General features: G+C 32.7%; 2 protein-coding genes and 1 non-coding gene across 15 annotated transcripts in view; 2 read left to right on the forward strand and 1 right to left on the reverse strand.

Annotated features, from left to right (window-relative positions):
- Positions 1 to 18950, forward strand: part of LOC149487219 (uncharacterized protein CG43867) — a 251570-nt gene that overhangs the window by 161523 nt on the left and 71097 nt on the right. The window lies entirely within an intron of this gene.
- TRNAP-CGG (transfer RNA proline (anticodon CGG)) lies at positions 11539 to 11615 on the forward strand. The gene is given in 2 exon segments: positions 11539 to 11575; positions 11580 to 11615. It is a non-coding gene; the product is annotated as a tRNA-Pro (tRNA).
- Positions 17423 to 18950, reverse strand: part of PCB (Pyruvate carboxylase) — a 132691-nt gene continuing 131163 nt past the window's right edge. The window contains exon 27 of the transcript XR_016315888.1: positions 17423 to 17928. The gene's annotated coding sequence lies outside the window, so the exon portion shown is untranslated. The remainder of the gene's footprint in view (positions 17929 to 18950) is intronic.

The raw sequence follows: 18950 nt of genomic DNA on the forward strand, positions 1-18950 counted from the left end.
AATTTATTTTAAACTCCACTGGCCGTGTTCTTGATAATTGCACATACTTCGGAAATGCAAACGACAGTTTAATAACCAAACATTGGCTGGAAACTGATTTAATTTTAATGTATGCGCCGATTAATATTAAATTGTTTGTTATTAATTATCTATGAGTTGAAGTTGTAGAGTATACAGTGATACATATTAACACGTTTTTTTTAACTAGACTTATAATGTTTATTTGTTACTAGCGGTCCGTCCCGGCTTCGCCCGTGGTACATGTTTACGTTTTCTCTACATAAGAACCATCCTCGTACTTCAAGGAATATATTAAAAAACTAGCGGTCCGCCCCGGCTTCGCCCGTGGTACATATTTACGTTTTCTCTACATAAAAACCATCCTCGTACTTCAAGGAATATAATAAAAAAAGAATTATCGAAATCGGTTCAGCCGTTCTCGAGTTATGCGCTTACCAACACATTTTGCGATTCATTTTTATATATAAGAAGATTATCGAGAATGAGGTAAAGTGCGTTACTTATTTTATTATAACTTATGTTTATCATTTAATGTCTCTCATAAAAATGTAAATATGTACGTCATAAATCGTCTAGTTAGATTAAAATACCAAAACATACTATTCTTCATAATATTATTACGTCAAATACGATATGGTTGTCCACACTTCTCCAGCAGTCGAATTTACCATACATTTTATCATCCTTACATTTCCTCCACGGAACATTAAAATCAGTTGCGAACAAGAATTCATTGTGCATATAATATCAATTCTTTAGTTACCTCCGTATTCCCTACGACGCCAATTTCACCACGCGTTTTAATACGAGAACGACGCAAGCTCGAGGTAACACGATTATGCGTAAAGGCTAGGTCCTATGTGTTACGGATAAAGCGACACAACATTTGTATTAAAAGTTGCCGCCACAGACCCCAAAGGAGTGACTTGCTTTATTATTTATTGCCGGCATAATAAGTTCCACCCCGGGTTTATTTGTTTTCAACTCGTTACACGAAGATTTACCCTAAATTCGTAAACTCCGCTGTGTATTCATTTTACGAGCCGCTAATGTTATGCCGTTCAATGTTTTAAATATTTTTGTATTGCTTTGGTGTTAGGTATAAAATAATTCTTAAATCATACTTTCACACAATTGTAATATTTTCGAGCCAATAAAATCAACTGGAATCCTCTTTTTGCTAGAATTAGAACACTCAATTGATATAAGATAACATCGTGAAGAAATCAACGTATCCAAAAATCGATAAGTTCGACGTCAAAGCAAAATCTGTTAAAATAATATTACTCTTTATTACCGCGTAGGCAATATTATTATTGGTTAAAGTGCGTGGTGGGTTATATCTTAAACCCTAGTGGGCTGAAAACACACTCACACACTCTATACCTACACAAATTATATCAAAAGTTTAACAATTAGATGCTATAATGATTCCATCACCAGCTTGTTCCAAAAATGGAACATAAGTAGTAAGTTGTTAGAAATAAATTTAGTTTTGCATATATTTATTTGCGAATTAGTATCTAAAAATGCAGTGTAAAATGTGTAGCTCTAACATTATATTATGTATATCTACAGCAATTTACAGTCATTATTCAATTTTATATACATATTTTATTTATAGGGTAAATCTTATCTATAAAATTTTAATATTATCTTATGAAATGCTACAGAGTTACAGACATAATGCACATGCACTTTTCAACTCGAATCACGAAAATCTGTGCAATCTTAGTGTTCTATTCATACAGCAATCAAGCGTGGCTAATGAAAATTCATATCACAGACCGCAGTTTTGCAGTTTCAATTATGCAATTTTTCACCATAGCCCATTGTGATAAAGGGCACAATGGTGTGCAGGGCCCTATCTGCATTGCAGCTCAAGCCCTAATATATTGGCAGAAACAGCCCGCGTTAAAACAGATTAATGTTTCTCTCACACGCAACTACGGAAAAATAGTGTATTTTCCCAACGGGGGAAGTTTACAACTATTTTGGCTCATTTGTATGTAATTTTAGCTTTGAGGCACGCCAGAGCGTCGTTTGTACTAAATTTAGATGAGTTATGAATGTTCATGGATCGGATCTAATACTTAACTTGCCTTCGTATTATCGGAAAATGTTATAGAAATTTTAACAAAAACAAGAAAACCTGCCAAGCGTATCTTCAAAGTATTTATCTGTTTTATGTAAATAAGGGCCGATTTTTCAATCCTTGGATAAAACTTACCCGTCCAATAAAGTATTACACGATAACGACGAAAATGTCACGTAAACTGTCAAATACGGGCAATTAGAATACCTTTCATAAATGGTAGTTTACTACGTTATTCGACGAATAAGTTTTAACCAAGGATTGAAAAATCAGCCCTTAGTCATATTTTATTTGCTCTCTTCACTAATAAGCTACTTGAAAGTGCCTAAGCTACCTACCTACTAAAGCTACCTGAAACCTTAAATAATGTTTTTGATACGAATATTTCTTGAATGTGTATAAAGCTTATTTCACGACTTACTCCTAAGTCACTAAAGTCACACCTATTCAACAATTTATCACACTTTCATACATTGTCCTTTTAATTGACAGATAAGCTACATTATCTAGAAGCTAAAAAACTCTCTAAGACAGTTCTATCCCCATGCAATTCAATACACCGCTAATAAAAATGCAAAACGCCCACGTTGAACGGTGTAATTAAAGTATATCGTTAACAATTTCAATTTTATCGGCCAGTCGATAGTTTGGACGGACTCCAAGCGGAACTTTATAGCTTCAATGGCTGATAACAGCTTGCACGTGAACTGTTTTGTACAATTATTTCCATTGCCCTTTGCTTCGATCGAATTGTAAATGATACGCGGTGATTATGGTTGTTTATATGGGACATTTCAGTGGAGTATGACAAAAGTATGTATGCTAAGTATGATGTTTCAGTTAGAGAAGCGTTTATTTGTAAACATATTTTTATGCCTTCATTAAATAAGGTGTCGAAAATGTTCACGGAATCTATGGATTTAAAAAAAATGGTAATTTTATTAGAAATCGTTCAATACAACAGCTTAGTTATTAATATCAACAATTCTAATCCAGGTTTTGAAACCTTTACCTCGCCTTACAATCAAAAAGAACATTAAAAACAAAGTTAAAAACGTTAGCATGCAGTTCACACCAAATCATTGTCTATGAACGTGGAACACCAGAAACAAATAGAGGCAAGCCGAGGGCACAATTCTTTTTGAAATTTTATTACAACCATTCGCGATCAAAGGAACAGCCAATAAAATGCCGCCTCGGGTAACGGCATTCGTTTTATGAATCAGGATTAATCCTTGATAGATGCACATAGATGTGAATAGCATTGTTTGATATTGGTGCTCGAAAGGCCACTATGGGCAGTATTGTTTAGTGCTCTGCCTAGCTTAGATAGCCTGGAAAATCCGCATGTTTTTGTAGCTCGTAGACTAAAGATAGCTTAAGGGTTGCGGATAAACCTTTCGGTTTTATTGAGTGCTTATTATCCGTTGTGTCGTTGAATCCATGTTTTTAGGGTTTATTCAGCTTTTTTTTCGCGAAAAATGTAGCAATAATCTATGTTGTTATTTGCGGCAATATGTTAATGTTATGTTTATGTAATAAGAGCTTTTTGAAACTAAAAGATAAATAAGTTTACATCTAAGTGATATTCATATTCATAAAGTACCTCATAATATTTCAATCTACATTGCATAAAAAAATCCTTTGCCTTTTATTTAGCTTATCACAATTTCCTGTGAAGATGGAATTATAAATTTCTAGAAACATGATCTTCAAAGTGGCCTGTATCAAACTAAATGGTGGATTGAGCAATCGTCTAGATCGAAGCATGGCCAGATTAAGCTCGAGAGGACTTAAGCACTCCGTCGTAAAATGTACCGTTAAAATGGCTCCTCCATTTAATCTCCTCTTAGTAAATACTGAGCAAAATATTAATAATATTAAACCTTTTAAGATTTTCATATAAATTTTATGAAGGGTGCTCTTTTATGATGGGGTGCGGAATTTTTATGAATTGCCAGGATTTGTCAATAATTTTCTTTTATTTATTTTTGGGAGAGCAACCTTGTTAATAATTGTTATACATTTTTAAATTAAATATAAAATTAAGAATTATTATTTTATATTAAATGTGAATCAATGAGCTAGATACATACATATTATGATCATTTTGGTATACATATTTGTAACTGCAAACAAATAATATTCACCTACTTTGAAATCTTGTTTTCCTATCTTATTGATCAATTAAAAGAAACAATGTAACAGGTTACTAAAATATAGAACAATTCGCATAGACTCTGTTGCAATGTAACATGCAAATCAGGTATTGGAATGAATCGCGAAATACGCAATTAGTCGCAAATGAATCGTTCCTAATCGTTACAGATAGCTGTAATGGTATCGCATAGTTTACCGATTATTGGATAGATGCTTATGGTACTCCGTCAGTTGATAATTAAGCAATGATTGACTCAAATTCTACTAATTCGTTTATTCAAAAAGATTGCTTTCAGATGTGCTTTTGTCATCATATTACATAAACATTTGTAAATAAATGGTTTTATTAAATAATTATGGTAAAAACTAAAACCTATGGTTACTTAGCCAATGTAAAAAAATATGTGGGTCATGAATAATAAAGTTGATAAACAAATGAAAAGATTTTTAAAAATCGTTAATTTGTTTAATCTGTCGTGTGTCTTAATTGTTACAAACTTTACAAATAAACAAATATCACCTGTTTATATTATAAATACGAATATATATTAAAAATCTAAAACTTAATCCTGCATTTTACATTAACCCGTTCCTGATTTTAAAGTCAAAGGATCCCTTGCTGTGAACTTGGACCATAATGCACATTCCGTGTAGCTCGTCGCTCTACAAGAATCAGCTAAAGGAATTGTATTTCATTTTTATAGGACATTGTTTTGAATTATTTCTTTAGTGATGTTATGGAAAATCGTTACCTAGTTATTATGTTTTATTTTAAATTTTAAACGGACGTATTTGAAGTTTTAAATTAGGCCTACGAGCATCTACGTGTGTCAGATAGGTAGGTATTCATTAATAAATATAAATTCATATACACACAAATAAAGATAAAATGGTTTATTACTCCAGGTGATCCGCTTACACTTTTTAAACAAAATTATTTTATCACAATTTTATTATATGTATTAACAAATACGAGAGTGGCCTGGTAACTGACGCAAGCTTTACTGTATCGAGCTATAAAAGATTAATTTACTCGTTTCTGAAAAAAAACTTAAATATGAATTATTTTTTCCATTTAATTTACGGAACTCTAAAATCGTAACATTTAGGTACAGTATTCCACGTTGTAACTGTAACATATTATAAGCTTCTTCACAAAGCGCATCCTAAAGCCACGTATTAAAATACAAAGCAACAGGGTAATAAGTATAATCGTATGTCCGGATAAATGTCGGCATAAACCGGATCCACACAGAGCGAGCAGCCTCGCGAAGATCAGTGTGGTCAGTGTGGTCGAGGAAAACCCTGAGAGTGAGCCTATATTTTCCACTGTTTAAGCAAGATTTACGCTACACCATGTCGCGACCGGGCCGTGCCCCGTCCGTGCCCCGTCCGTGCACCAACGGGGCTCGATCAAACATTATTACTTAGAATACTTTTTGTATGAAGTTATTCATGCTTAAGGCATGTCCACACAGTTCTACTTCACGCGGAAAATGTTTGCGAGGCTGCTCGCTCTGTGTGAACCCGCCTATTAATGTATTCGCTACACGTCGGATATACCTGCAATCCGGTTAAGTGAAGATATGCCGGTTAATCTCAGTTCTTTGATTTATTACGGACGATTGTTACGTGATATTGTAATTTTTGTAATTCTGGAATAAGATATGTTCTAGAAGTTTTATTGTACGGTAATTTATATGGAGATTTGGAGGATGGCTTTAAATTAAAACATATTATGTAGGTTAACGTAAGAATAACGTTAGTGTTTCGATTTTCTCACTTCCGTTGTTTTGATATAGGTAAAGCAATAAGGCAGTAGGTAAGTACTTACTTTTTACTTGGCAGAATAAGAAATAAAGGATTTTTTCATTATCTTACGATTGTTAGTATGAATCGACGATTCAAATTCATTTAAAAAAGACTGAGATTAACTATATTATTCAGAGTTTGAATTTGTAAAGTGCAAAATTCATTTCATAGAACTTTTATCAAACTAACTATTATTTTGGACTCAAAAGAATAGTCTATTCAAAGGGACTCAAGAATGCAAGTCACGACTTTCGCGCCATTAGGTGCAACATAGTGTGTTCAGATTTCAGAACGAATTTCAGAATTCAAAGGGGTGATGATGATTTTAGTTCCATTTTTCGTTTAGTTAGTGTCATTGACTAGAGACGTGTGTCGAAGGTTCTATAATTTTCTGTCGATAATATTTTCGTAGTAAGTATAGTAATCGTTTTACAAATAAGATTTTTAATTTCCTGACAAGAAAGACTATATTTTTAGTAAAGAAGTTGGTACATATATTCAACATATATTAATTATTGGTAATTATTATTAACAACATGATCAGATATTATATTCTAATTTCAAATAATGACATTAAGGAACTTGTTAGGTTGAAAGCAATGTAATAAGAAGTGATATAAAATATCTGTACCTAACTCACCGACTCTAGTTAACTATAACTTATTTGAATAAAAAACTTTCATACTTATCCCAAATAAATTAAACACCAAAAAGCATCACCATCTCTTACACTACACAACTAGATATATACGTGAACATGCGATCACAAGACAAGCGAAGCAGACAAGGCTGCCGGCGTTGTATTGATTTATTAGCATTTAGCTTCTATTAACTGCGATATTCGTCTTAGACTGAATTAATTAGATACTACGGTTGTAGGATTTCATTATACGAAACAAGCGCTTGTCGGTAGTTATCTAGATTTGTTGTTGATTCAGAAATAGTAATAGACCGGGAGATACTGACACAAAATTTCGAGTCATTTGTAACAGGATGGCGGTTCTACAGGGTTCTTAGTACGCAATGACAAAAAGAAAAATGATGGTGTGAACGCTGGTACTGGCGGCTTAGTCGCGTGGGCGTTAGTCGAACTCGTCGGAAAATAGCGAAAGTCAAACGATTTGTAACAGTATGGCACTTATTTTTCCTGTAAGTTTGAGGATCAACGAATATAAATACAAAATTTCAAAGATCTAGGTATTGGAAATCTTCACTTATATAAATTAATAATAAATTTATTTTTCAAGTATGACAGCACTTTATCCCCCTACTAGAAGTATGGCAAATATAATAATGGTCACATTTTATCAAATACTCTCCTAAAAGCCAAATGCAATACTGGTACAAAAAGATAGGCGAAATAAAAAAATTTTGCAGATTTTCGGCGGTATGGCGACCATTTGGAATCGTCCGAAAAGTATGGCATGGCGATTTTCGTAAATGGCTGCACGACGATGGTTACCTGTGCAAAAGTTAGCTTGGTACAAATGGTTGAATAATTGTTTTTTTTTAAATCAACACATTCGCGTCGGTATGGCGGGCTGTAAGTCATACCGGAAAAGTATGGCATGACACTACCGCCTACTTCTTTTTTATGGGCTATCGGTAAATTCTAAAATTTTTGTGTTACAAATCGTTTGACTTTCGCTATTTTTCCGACGAGTTCGACTAACGCCCACGCGACTAACCCACCGGTACCAGCGTTCACACCATCATTTTTCTTTTTGTCATTGCGTACTAAGACCCCTGTAGAACCGCCATCCTGTTACAAATGACTCGAAATTTTGTGTCAGTATCTCCCGGTCTATAAGAGAGCTAGCTATTAAAAAATTAGTAAGCGTTTGATGTATAAATATAAAAGATTCGATTCGAATTGCTATATAAGTAAATAAATCAAAAGATAATGCGTTGGACATATTTCGCATTTATACTTTTGAATCGCAATTTTAAGTAACGCACTGTTTCTACTTTCTTAACTTTACGACAATTGTCTATAGAGTGCTCTTTGTCAACTATAATCAAACGCATCAATTCACTAGGTACGTTATTAATATATTAAAGACCCATTTATAAAGCTTTCCTTTATACTTTTTTAACTATACTATTCCATTCATTGTTAGGTACTTCAAAATACATTACCTATTATAAAACATATGATGTCCAAAAAATACCGCTGCAATCCATACTAATATTATAAATGCGAAAGTAACTCTGTCTGTCTGTCTGTTACTCAATCACGCCTAAACTACTGAACCAATTTGCATGAAATTTGGTATGGAGATATTTTGATACCCGAGAAAGGACATAGGCGACCTTTTATTGCGAAATATGTATGTACCACGGGCGAAGCCGGGGCGGACCTCTAGTACCTTATAAAAACTAGCATCCACCCAATTCTTAAACGTTCCTTCAACCGAACAAAATATTCACAGCCACGTATTCAATACCCTTACAAATATTTTCCTTCACTCGATTCTGTTATCGACATCAGTAATTGCATTAGTGCATCGTCTGCGAGGCGATTGCATCAATATTGGAGCCTGAATAAACCAATTTCAGCTTATCTTTTTGGAGACGTTGTTCTCTTGTCTAATACAATGTCGTTGAGTAGATTAGGACTAGTTCATATTAAGTGTAGGATAGGTATGTACCTAAACTTTATCCGAGTTGAAAATAGTAAAAATAAACTTCGATATTAGGTCTTCTTTGTAGGAACTGCTTTTCGAGTAGGTGGTATCAGATGCTCATGTTCAAAAACAAAAGAAGACTAATAAAATGGTTAAGTTTGGGGAAGTATCAAATAATTTAAACTCATAACTTTCGACATATTAATTTCTGTGAAATTGGAAACATAAATAAAAAAAAATCTAGTGTTAGAAGTTTTTTTATAATGTGCTTTCCATGAAACTCGCTTTAGTTGAAAGTACAAAACCAATACATGTTATATACTCTATAGTCTAGTTGTCTGGACACCGATCTTAAAATTATATTCTTCAAGTAATGTTAAACAAACCTACACAGTCACAATGGTAAGAATCACATACCACTGAGCCGACAGGATGTTATTTACTCAAAAACTTTATAATGATCAGATCCATAATAATGTTGCTAACTATATCCTATATTACAATAAAGAAATCTCATATAGGGTAAACTCACCTAATTATGTGACTCACTTAATTCGGAGATACAACGTTTGGACTCTTTTATAGCGTTATAGGAGTAAAATCCAATACATTAAAATTAACCCTATGGTATTGTAATAAAGCTTCTTTTCGTGTACAAACTTTTGTTAAAATCGTGCGGGTGAGATGGTAAGAATCACGAGATTTGTCACTGCGGCCGCCATGTTTGACGTTTCACCGGTAGCGTGCAACTGTGCTGTCATTATTTAATAAATTTTAAATAGAAAAGGTGAGTGTAAGTTCTTAATACTTTGACAATTAATTGTTAAAAACATATTCTTGTTGATACCGATAAAGGTTTTAGTAATTTTTCATTTGTTTTTGCATAATACCTTATTTCCTGGGTTCAAAAAGTTAACGATTTTCAAGATTGCAACTCAAAACAGTGTCACCGAATTAACCAAGCAAATTTTTTATATTTTCAATTCGTGTATAAATAATTGTTTTTAGTACGTATACGTTAGTCGTTTAAGTCAGAAAATATTTATTTTTACTCAGGTTTAAAAGTAGTAAAGTTATTTTTTTTATCACATAATTAAGTGAGTTATTTTTTTTTTATTTTAGACAGCATGGAGGAAGACAAAAATAAAAATAGAAAATATAATGAAACAACGCTGACATCCGCAATTCAAAATATTCTGCAGTCAAAAATGAGTCTGTACACTGTTCACACAAACAATTATAATGTCCAATATTAATTTTTTATGGTTCCCCTCTTTTGATAATTTCTCATTGATAAATAAATACATAATTATTACTTTCAATATGTTTATATTTTTATTAATTGTATTTTTTTTTTTACTTTTGTGTTAAAAAATAATAAATACTCACTTAATTCGGTTATAACAGAATTAGAGAAGTACTATCACCGAATTATGGTGATTGTCACAGAATTAGACAAGTCATCGCGGTTTGATTAAGCTCATTTTACGCTGAGTTAATTCATATGTGTTAAGATTACACTTGCTCCATTTGATAAATAGAAGATTGATTAATGTTCCTATTAAAAATAAAAATAAAATTTATAAAGTTTAACCTGTTTTTTTTTTCATATTCTGTTTTGTCACAGAATTAGATGAGTTGACTATACGTGTCGGAAGTTAACAGAGAAAGTTCTAAGAATTTAGTTTTAAACTTCCCGATATTTCAATACATCTTCAAATCTTGCCAAACTCTGCTTGTTAGTCTAGCTATTTATCCATACGAAACTTCCACTATTAATCCTCAATTGAGCGGGAAAAGTTCTTTCGGCGAAATTTAATTAATTTATCAACGTGAAGGTATAATGGGGCTTGAACAAAGAAGTTTACGGGCTATCAAAAGACTGCTATAATTACAACGCTAAAACACAGCTAAAATCTTCAGCTGGAATTCCAATTTGTTATAGAAGCATCGATTGACATCTGCCTGTCTATTGTTTATAGTTAGTGTTAATGAAGTACATTTTAAGGGTTAAGACAGTTTTAATTAACTTTTATGAAAGGTACAAAGGTATATTTAAATAATAAAAGAGAGGTATAATGGAACGGAATAATCCAAATCAAATTAAAAAGTTCGAAGAGCACTTTATTTACTTTCTTTTTCCTTTAATTCTCAAATTTAATGAAATGATTTTAAAATTATTTAGACTATAGTAAATTGCACAAAGATTCTACAGCAATAAGAAAGAATTCTCCAAATATATCACGTAAAGAATAGATGAAAAGCACAAGGTGTAGAAAACTTGCAATTTTTAAATGACTTATAATATTATATCGAAGAGGTAACCCTAGCATAGGGTTGTCGCGCATGGGAAATTGGTTCGGAAATTGAACATGTGACGCGACCGGAGATGACGTCACCGAACACGATATGAACTAGCCAATCAGAGAACATTCAATTATAACGAACTTGCAAGAGCTTAATATATAGTTTTAGCTTCACAATTTTCATTTCATAGTTTTTATTAGATATGTTGTTCGAACATAATATTTATTTATATAAGAATGATTGATTTTTTTTTATAATTGTGTGATAAGAAGATTTAGATATGTATTATAATTAATTATTAATTTGTTGTTACAGGTAAACATGACAATGGGTTTTTTATTTGCCGTGGTAATGTATGCTCTATCAACTAATTTATTTGTTGAAATTGATATTTTTGGTTTTATGGCATTCAAATGCTTTATAAATATAAATTTATAAAGAATATAAAAAATTCGCGGTGTGTCCCTTAGACACATAAAACTGAAAGAATAGAATAAATTCGATTGATTCGATGGGTCACGAGTGGCTGAGTTGGTCAAGCATCCGCCCCGGAATGGCGCGAAAGGATGCGGGTTCGAGTCCCGCCTCGTGATCGAATTTTTTCTATTCTTTATAAATTTATAATTTATTTGTGTTTAATTTATCATATTTTAGGTAGGTACCTTGGTAGGTACCTATGTGCTAAATGTGACGTCGTAAGTTAATATAGATATCTCTGCTTTCATTTGTATTTGTGAAAAAGTTCTTAATTTGTTAACAGCGAGAAATCTCATAAAAATTAGTTCAAAAAACACATCCGCATTCCATCATACAAAATGCATGTTTATATTAATGCAAAGACGACACGATTAAACCAAACAGCTACAAACGTTGAAACGTCCAATTTTACGTAACAAACATCCTCAAACTGGAACAAGATACGAAAATAGGTGAAAAGAAACTAGAAAACACAGGCTTGCCTTTCCTATGAGTCCATTATCCACTATTAAATCAAGTGTCCCTACACTCCAATAAGGTCTTTCAGAGTGAACACGTAGCTTTTGTGAGTCTCTATTGTTACATCACTCTGTGTTTAATGCTAAGCCTGCGGTCTTGGATATAGCGATTTTTCTATGACATGATTATTTATCTTTCTGTATTTGGCTAAAACTTTTTTGTGTGACTTTGTGTCGTGTGATTTTTGCCGAGGAATTGCGTTTTCAATGGACACAGCAAAACTTACCCTTTTCTTTTCAATGTACTTAGCTTTTAAAACTTTTATTGTTACTACTTGATGGAACTTCGTTTCAAATAACGTGAAGAAATCAATATATTATCAACCCGCTATAAAATTTTTTATCCTTATTATATATACAAGTTTTAAAATATTAGAAACTTTAACTTGTTTAAAGGCAAAAAAATATATTGGCTATTAAATATCGTTTACAAAGAATATTAACATCAACATACTATTGAAGCATCTATATTCGCGTGATTATTTTAACAATTTTCAACGTCCCGCTTATCGCTCTCCGCTCGAGTATGAGCTATCCCGAATACTCGACGTCTATTGAAAACTAACAAACCCTACACTGGACACATGGTCATCGGGGATTGGAATTATATTATCTTTACGTCAACTTCAGGAACTGAATTTATATTACCTATATAGTTAGGTATAACCCGACAAAGTTAACGAAAATAACATTTTCTATTAAAACTGATATTTTCGATAATTTGCGTGATTTCAAAACATATTAATACAATTATATATTTTATTATCTCTGTGATTTAAACTTTTGTGATTTTTTTCCACTAAATGGTAATATGTTTTCTTATGGTCTAACTGTCTGCAGTGAACAAAAGTTTCGTCTTATTATTACGCTTTCTTCTAAAGCTAGATGGAATATCTACATTCATTTTTAAACTATACCAGCTTAATCTTAAATTGTAAGTAGATAAAAAAATTGAGTATTATGTCGTGAACTTGACAACGCGGTCTTTCGAGAATATATTGAATTTTAGAAAACGAAACAATTATGCCCAAAAAATATCATCCACAATCTCACAAAATCATAATATAAGCACGTTCCTGAATCTAAAAGTTTGCCACCAAAAATCACTCGTGTCTAAAAGTTTTCATTTCAAAATAATCCCCTTATCTCAACTTGATTACCGGGCAAAGTGAATTCAATCAGCACCAATACATCGGCAAGTTGCAAACTGCATTAGTCTGCTTAGATAAAGTCTGTCCGCCGTCTGTCCATCGAACTGTTCATTTAAACTACATGGATTTCATGAAGCTTTTGTTCCTTTCAGCGGGATTGAAAATAGTTAATTGTAGAAATAGCAGATTGTCTTCAATAATGACAATAGTCTTAACATATTAAAGAGCTATTCTTCTTAAATATTTTGTAAATTATTTCATTTCTCATGGAATGCTTCAGAATTAAATTAAGATTAAAGGTTGTTGATGTATGAGTCAGCCAGTATATGCTCATGATTTGTTTGACATGTCTGCCACCATTAAATTATTAGTTCATAATAATACATACCGAAGTGTCGAGTCCGCAAAATTTTATTAAACTTCAAACTACCCTCCATCCGAACGCGTCAAATCGATGTTATCACAATCATAAAAGGTGTTTTATGGCATCAGGTTGTAAAAATACGCCATTATTTTATGTTTTATACCACCATAAAGTTTATAATAAATGGCGAACGGTAAAAACCGCCAGTAAACCTCTTCATATAGCGTGTGGCCGAAAGTAAAAGGTTTACGAAGTGAGGGTAGTACACAATATACTGTATACAGGGTGCGGTAATACTGGCCCACATTTCATATCGTAATGCGAAAGTGCCTTCATTGTTACAACGCACTTTAGCGTCAGTTTTAGTATTGCACTTAAGCCTTTCCCATAGATAGATAACAATATTTTCAGCTACAACTAAATTTTCTTACTCTGTAAAAACACTTATGGGTTTAAGTGTTTTTTCACAGCTTTTGGCTATAATTACGATAACTGTAAATTAAAATGACAAAAAATGTATACTGTATATAAAGCCACGTCAAAAAGTGTTAGAATGGGCTATTATGTATCAGCAAGTCGTAAAACAATCTGTCACAAGTCAGAAACTAAATATTATAGTAGATAATATTTTAATAATATGACGATATATGGACGAACAAATGGAACGTTTGAATTATAAATAACAAGATTTTGAATGTAGATTCAATTTTAAGTTATGTACAGGAGCTTAAATGCAACCCAATTTTAAGTTAATATTGTTCGTAATGCTCTTACTTAAGTTACATTGGAAGCGTCAGAACTTGAGGTACCTCATAAATTGAGTGATGCTTCTGGTAAATGATGAAATTTGAAATGAAATAAAGACATAACCTTGTTTTCATGTTTGAATATCTGATATGAAGGTTTAACACTAATTTGTAGTAGAATTATTCATCATATTTATGCAAATAAAATGAAATTATTGGCATTGTATAAATTTAAGTCGAATTTGAGTGACTATTATATAACAAATAGGGATCTTCTTGGGTAGGTTTGTTGTCTGTACGGTTCCTGCGTACACTGATGAACTAATAAATTACTATTTCATATTTTTTCTTCATTTTAGTTTTCTATTTTCACGAATAATTTAGCGTTCACGTGCAAAATATATTTCCATATTTCACTTGATAACATTTACGTTTTCATAGGCCAACACCAGGGAACTTATTAAATAGATACATCCAAGCACGTTTGATCTATAAATCCGTAGTTCTCAAAAATTCCGCGAGAGCGCGCCACGTGTCGGGCGATTTGGGGTGAAATATCCCGTGCACCATCCCTTTGAATAGCTAACATTAATCAAGACAGCATGTTGAATGAATTGTTTTTTGAGATCTGTGCCTCTGGTTTTTTATACCGGCCAGTACTTGGGATAATAAAAATGCTTTTGACTTGTACTGTTTAAACATCGTGCTTAAGACATTATAGAATTGTATTATCTGTAGCATGGTGAATAATCTTTTGTAATTTTAATTACAACAGATTATTAACCGTGATTAAGATTGCATAATTATGTTTTACGCCTCAAGTCAGTAGAAAGTTGGAACTTTGACAAAGACAACTTTTAGTCGCGGAACTTAAAACGGGTGAAATTAGAGAAATAATATTTATGTATGGCAACCTTCTGTCGCGTGATAATCTGAAGTTAATGCGAGAAAAACCGCAGGCACGCTCATTGTTATTTACATGGAACATAAATAAAATGCTTAGATATCGAATTTACACATCGTTAAAAGAATATTTCCTACATTTATGAATAAAATACAAAAATCTGTCAACGTTAATAAAAACTCCAGGAAACGCCGCATAAAAGATAATATTTAACATCAGAAACGCGTAACTTCAGAGCGCCTCAAGGGACTGTGAATATAATCCGTCAATGCAATTTGTCTTGAAATACATATTTCTGTATTGTAGGAAATAAACCCAATCATAACATCAAAGGAATGGGGGGATTGCTGTGTTTTAAAGGAAATCGGGTTTGTTAAAAATGTATTTACCTCCCCTGCTCTTGAGGAAGGGTATTTGAAAAGATTGACAGCTTCGGTTAATGACTCTCTTTTCTGGCTTGGTAAGTATCTAAGCAATTCTAATTACATTAGATGATGTTGTATCCTTTGAATCTTATATTTAAAATAAGTTTGCTAGGTACTGTATTAATTTACTATGTAATAACACGTAGACGTGATATACACATTACACATATTATGTACGTTTATCACCACCATTTTCATTAAAATTACAAGCTTATTACAACAATCTTGAACATCGAAGGAATACTAATAACAAAATTCGACCAAACTCAAAACTTCTAAACGCTCTTATTTATCTGCATCCACATGGAAGAGACTAATGATTCAATTTATAAATAAAAACCATCCCAAAATAATATAAATCTTCCAGGAAATAGCACGCCTGAATATGGAATTTCTAAATTTATAGCTTCCAGAAATCTCTTTAAATATCAATCTCAAACTTATCCGTGAAGCAGATAAGGGGAAGTTTTAAATATTCGTATAATATTTTGCTCAACGAGCGAAAGGGAAAAGTTTTTCGCTTGTAAGCAAGTTGAGGTGCTGCTTAATTAGAGGTTGTACACGGTAATCATTTTAAGTGATAATGTTTTAAATTTTATACGATACGTTAAGCTTAAATACACTAGGTACAAAATAAGTTAGTGATTAAGGTGAGAAAACTGTGGTTAAATTATGTATGTTATTGAGATCTAATAGATTTTAGCACCATAACAAAAAAAATGCAATACAATAATAATTAATAATTTTTAAAATAAGCTTAAGACTTTTGCTGGGAAAGTGTTATAAATATTTTAAGATAGAATGCAACACATAACAAGAACTATAAAAATACGAGTAAAGAGGAGCAAGGCTGAAAACCAAATTATAAAATTCTTAAAATATTAAAATACTAACGTTTATTTCTATATTACATTACAAGTTATTATAGAACAGCTTAGAACACAGTGATCTGGGGGCACGGTAGTGCCCCCGCCAAGACGAGCCAAACGACTACGCGCACGGGCACTACCTACCTTTTCTCGAAGCGCTTCGACGTTTTTTTGAACCCTCATAACTTGGGTTTGGATTATGCTAGATCAACAAAATTTTCGGGATATATTGTCAATAGCGGACTTATTGAACATATTAAGTTTAAATTACATTAGCTTTTATACTTCAGATTTTATTTATATCTAAAAAACGCTAATTTCGTCACTGACTCACTGATGATCATCAAAATTCTTAAGGTATTTCCTAATGTCCTAGAAAGCTGAAATTTTGTATGTAATCTAGAATTAGCACACAAACAACAAAAAAATTATAAAACTTGTAACTTTCATCCCCCAACCCCTTAAACTAGGGGATGGGAGTTTGTATGAGACCTGTAATTTTAAATTAAATTTTGATGACGCTAGAGGTCTAATCTAATAATCTAAAACTTGGTTCCCCTAGATATATACATGTATAGTAGACCGGGAGATACTGACACAAAATTTCGAGTCATTGGTAACAAGGATGGCGGTTCTACAGGGGTCTTAGTACGCAATGACAAAAAGAAAAATGATGGTGTGAACGCTGGTACCGGTGTCTTAGTCGCGTGGGCGTTTGTCGAACTCGTCGGAAAAATAGCGAAAGTCAAACGATTTGTAACACAAAAATTTTAGAATTTACCGATAGCTCATAAAAAAGTAGTAGACGGTAGTGTCATGCCATACTTTTCCGGTGTGACTTACAGCCCGCCATACCGACGCGAATGTGTTGATTTAAATAAAACAATCATTCAATCATTCAACCATTTGTACCAGGCTAACTTTAGCACAGGTAACTATCATCGTGCAGCCATTTACGAAAATCGCCATGCCATACTTTTCGGATGATTCCAAATGGTCGCCATACCGCCGAAAATCTGCAAAAAATTTTTATTTCGCCAAACTTTTTGTACCAGTATTGCATTTGGATTTTTGGAGAGTATTTGATAAAATGTGACCATTATTATATTTGCCATACTTCTAGTAGGGGGAAAAAGTGCTGTTACACTTGAAAACTTAATTTATTATTAATTTATATAAGTGAGGATTTCCAACACTTAGATCTTTGAAATTTTGTATTTATATTTGTTGATCCTCAAACTTACAGGAAAAATAAGTGCCATACTGTTACAAATCGTTTGACTTTCGCTATTTTCCGACGAGTTCGACTAACGCCCACGCGACTAAGCCGCCGGTACCAGCGTTCACGCCATCGTTTTTCTTTTTGTCATTGCGTACTAAGACCCCTGTAGAACCGCCATCCTGTTACAAATGACTCGAAATTTTGTGTCAGTATCTCCCGGTCTATAGGTACTCCTTGTTAAAAAAAAATTAAAAATTTAATCGACATATATTGAGACATATACTTCAGATCAGATCATATAAATATGAATGAATAGAAGTGTTACGAACGTCTCCTGCCTCTTACGTCCACACAGTAGCTAAAAATAAAAAAAAAAATGTTACAAACAACTTACAAAAAGAAATGAAATCCCACCAAAAACATTTTCATGTAAAATGTTGCCAAGACGAGCCCATATGACTCGCACTGTCAAAAAGTTATCAGATCTCATGTAGAGCCAAGCTTCTAAAACTACACGCCCTAACTCTACAAGGCCTAACTTCACAAACTCTACACCTTAGTCAAAATATGTGGCTTGGCCGTTCGTTACTACAAGAACTATTGTATAACACAAAAGTAATGAAAAGTGAATTAATTTTTCACCTTACGCCGATGTGAATGTAGCGAAATGGCCAAGCCACATATTTTGACTAAGGTGTAGAGTTTGTGAAGTTAGGCCTTGTAGAGTTAGGGCGTGTAGTGTTAGAAGCTTGGCTCTACATGAGATCTGATAACTTTTTGACAGTGCGAGTCATATGGGCTCGTCTTGGCAACATTTTACATGAAAATGTTTTTGGTGGGATATTATTTTACATCTTGGCGCTTCGTTGCTATGGTAACCAGCAAGAATAAATTGATAAAAGAAGGGATAAAAGTAAGTATCAAAAGAGACTTCACTTTAAGCTCACTTAACACTTATAAATTGCAAACTTCCAAGCGATCACTTAACACCTGAGCATAAGTTAACTAATAAAGTACACTCTACTATGTTTAAAAAAGCTCCAACTTAATGAAGACTTGTTTAATTTTTTATTTCATATAAGTTTTTCACAATTTTAAACGTAAGAATGTAAAACTTTACTATAGTTTTGACTGGATGATAATTTAGAAAACTGGATTTTCAGCGAAATTTTAATCGCTTTAATAAAGTAATTTTCAGTAAAAAGTTTCGGATATACATACTATTCTTTTTGTGCATTGTGCAAGATTTTCT

Source organism: Colias philodice, chromosome 7 (assembly GCF_061535455.1).
Source record: "Colias philodice isolate Cphi_HAF_F1 chromosome 7, ilColPhil1 Martin Lab GWU primary, whole genome shotgun sequence".
Classification (NCBI taxonomy): Eukaryota; Metazoa; Arthropoda; class Insecta; order Lepidoptera; family Pieridae; genus Colias; species Colias philodice.